This window comes from Schistocerca americana, chromosome 5 (genome assembly GCF_021461395.2).
Source record: "Schistocerca americana isolate TAMUIC-IGC-003095 chromosome 5, iqSchAmer2.1, whole genome shotgun sequence".
Classification (NCBI taxonomy): Eukaryota; Metazoa; Arthropoda; class Insecta; order Orthoptera; family Acrididae; genus Schistocerca; species Schistocerca americana.
The window spans coordinates 522,306,216-522,310,157 of record NC_060123.1 but is presented as its reverse complement, the minus strand read 5'-3'; positions in this window follow the sequence as shown (position 1 = coordinate 522,310,157).

Sequence of the window (3,942 nt, the reverse complement as noted above, 5' to 3'; positions counted from 1 at the left end):
GTTTTCTCCAATGATAGCATACAATGGGACACATATGTTGTGTGATAATACCCGAAGCTATTTTATTCACCGAGATTTTGAAGTCACCCGTGTGCGGCAGTGAGGGGTCGGCGGCTCAGGACATATAGCACTGCAGGAAAACACAAGCGGCGCACATAAACACGTCCACAATATCTTGGGGACGGCGTAGCAGGACGTGTGTACTCGTCCACAGCAGCGAAATGATAATCTCCTACCTGCACGTTGTCGTACTGACCTGCACAGCTGGGAGTCGTTATTTCCGTCCAATCTTTTTCCTAACCTGTTTTCTACCCATTACTTTCTCCCCAGTTAGTCACAAGACTGAAACACGTCAAAGTATAGAGAGATGTGACTGCTCTAGATTGTTAATTTCTGGGATTTTTTAATTCGAATCCAGCTTCCCATAAAAGCATTAATGCCAGAAATTAAACTTCAGATATCGTGCTGTAAACATAAATTCGATCTGTGAATGAATTTTTTATTTTTATTTTTTTGTTTTCTATATTATTTTGGTTCATTCAAAACCAGAAACAGAGGCACACAATTTCATAATACCAACCTATACAGTAAAATTATCGAAATTACTTGCTTTGACTGATATGAGCATTTAGTTTCTCTTATTACAGATCAAATTATAATATACCTGTATGACATTTTGTACCCGGGCACATGGCGGCTACGTAACCAAAGGAATGCTGCCCATTGTCCAGACTTTGGATCCAGCCATCAAAGTTCAAAATGGCTCTGAGCACTATGGGAGTTAACGTCTGAGGTCATCAGTCCCATGGAACTTAGAACTACTTAAACCTAACTAACCTAAGGACATCACACACATCCATGCCCGAGGTAGGATTCGAACCTCCGACCGTAGCAGTCGCGCGGTTCCTGACTGAAGCGCCTGGAACCGCTCCTCCACCGCGACCAGCGCCACCAAAGTTAGTCATCACACTACAGTACCTACGCTAAACAATGTGTCGATTAATAAAGTGTAAGGAAGGTAACTACAATGAGTGAGAGGTGGGGAGGGGGGGGGGGGGGACGGGGTGGACCTAGGGAGGGAGGGGTGGGAGGCGTGGGGAGAGGACAGATGCATGATAGTGTAACGGGAGAAAGATTGAAGGCGGATTAGAGAGAGGGAGAAAAACGCGGTGAGGGATATGCTAAAACCAGGAATTAAAAATATGTGGAACAAAAGTAGTCGACAAAATTAAATAGTTTTATTTTGTTGCAAAATGTTTGTAAAAATGCAGCAGCAATTTTAATTCTTTTGGGAGGTATTCGAATAAATTATAGATATATAACGCACCCATTCTATGGCAGGCTATGACATAGATAGTGGTGATCATTTTATTGTTAGAATTTTATGCTGTCGTATTCACTTTCTGCTCATTTAACAAAATGTTCAAATGTGTGTGAAATCTTATGGGACTTAACTGCTAAGGTCATCAGTCCCTAAGTTTACACACTACTTAACCTAAATTATCCTAAGGACAAACAGACACACCCATGCTCGAGGGAGGACTCGAACCTCCGCCGGGGCTCATTTAACAGACCTTAGGCGAAAAGACATGAATCTGCTAAGTAATATGTGTGCTGTACTATAATATTCTTGTGTAACGATAAGTGAGTCACAAACTCTACTCAAATATTTCTATCGGGTGCACCATAGGAACGAGTGTTAAGTATATAATGCAGGTTTGTTTATGAATTAGACTGAAGAGATAATTAAAGAATTGAAATTGAAATTTTTGACCAAATGGAAGTGAGTTCATTCCTATAGATTTGACAAGTATTCTGCCACGTATTTTAGTTTGAAACGAGCGGGAAACTACGAAAATGAACTACCCAATCTATGAAACTAATCGGAAAAGAAGAGAGAATCGGTTTTCAGAGTGTGTTCTCCGTTCTGAAAGAGGACTGCGTGCTATCACTGGGTCACATACTTCCTTCGCCATGAAACAACAACAAAACGCTACGTGTATACGGTACAAGGTGGAGAACGAACTTCCTTTCATTCATTGACTGTGTTGACCCCAGCAAATCTTTTGAAAATAACGATGTTTTAGCACGGCATTATGCTCGTCTGTAACTATTTCTACGAAATGTATGAGACCATGAGCTGAATTAAGTGTGGCGCGTTTGATCCATTGTTAGTAGACATTTCTGTGCTTTTGTCTCAGAGGTTATAACAAAAACTTGAAGTTTATCTGCCAGATCCCGAATACCCATTACTTGACAATTGCAAAAAAAGAGAGACATTACTGTACATTATTAATTACAGGTAGTGATGGACGACATGGAATATAGTACGTACGTAATGGAAGTGAAAAGGTGCTTTTGTAACAAAAATGGTACAGTTTTCACGGCATAGGAAAACAGGGTAACAGACATACATAACGTTCATGTTTTACACAGATCAGATTCCAAACATAAAGGTCGATATCGGACTCTCAGTTAGAGATACGCCCTCCTCGGGCAGTAATACACATTTTCCGCTATCATTCATGCTGACGACCAAACTGATGAGGAGCCGTTGGGGGATATTGTCCCACTCCTCTCCCAACGAGATTTTTAGTCCTTGCACGGTTTGGAAAGGAGTGTTCGTTGAGGAACATGTCGGCCAAGAGCATCCCAGGAATGCTCCATGAAGCTTACGTCCTGGTAGTACGCAGGCGTTTCCATAGGTTCAATGTCTTCAGTTTCCAGTGTGGTTGCATCTCAGTGGTCCCGAGTGGGTGGACATTGCCATTAAATCGGGACCTGCCACACCCGCAAACAGACGGACACGATCCAGAGTAATCTCCCGGCAATACCGCTCTGCTGTAGCGGTATCTCACGCAAAGACAGGCAGCGATATTTGTCCACTGAGTATAATGCCTTCTCGCACCATAGCGCTTAGGCTATACCGAAGACGGTAATGAACATTCTGTGGTGTATAATGTGTTCCCTTCTCTCCCCACACGAACTGGTGGTCAGAATCACTCGCCAGAGTGAAGCTGGTTTCGTCTAAGACTATCTCTCTGAACCATTGTTGTTAACCCCAACCAACATACTCCCTGACCAACCAACTCTTTCCCGACGATGGGTGAGGGGGTGTTGAAGTAGGATACATTTAACAGACTTCAGAATACACGAACCAGTCTGATTTAATTACTGCAAAATTGTTCTTGCGCAGACACGTGTACCGTTAATGACTGCAAGTTCTGCAGCGACCTGCCTAGACGTGAAATGCCTGTTCCTTTTCGATGCTAGTGCTAAATATTCATACTCCGGCGGTCTGGTAGTCTGAGACCACCAGCATGCTTTCGCACAACATTTCCACCTTCAGTGGTTTTTTTAATAGCAAATGGCACTTTTAGACACACCGGTTACTGTGTCCGCATTAATGACACTCTGACCGGCTTCTAGCCGTCTAACTGCTCGTCCACGATCGTAAGCGCAAATGATGTGTTGGAGACACGTTACTACACCATAAGGAATGGCACACTAATAGATTCCCTAACAACGTTCGTCAAACAACTGCCTGAACTGTGGAATGCACACAGAGCGTTCGCGCAGATGCTTCCTGCAGTTAGTATGTCCCACCGTCTACATTTCCTTTTACTTTCCCGTAGAAATCGTCGATTGTTCCGTAGAAACGGGAAGTTGTTCCTTAGCGAGTGTAAGTTCTCATTAGCAGCTGTCCAGCAGTGTAGGAAACGTAATGTTGAAATAAGTTTGGTCAATACGATTTTAAAACTATTATATTTTTGTAAAATTAGTGCACATTTTATCGTACAGCTAGAAGACAATGCTGAAGCAGAATTAGGACGAATGTCTATCACCAGATCTAATGCCTGCTGGCGGCGCTGCGGGCACCTGACACAGAGACAAATGGAGAGCCACTCTAACTAGAATACTAGACGCAAATGGGAAAAATCC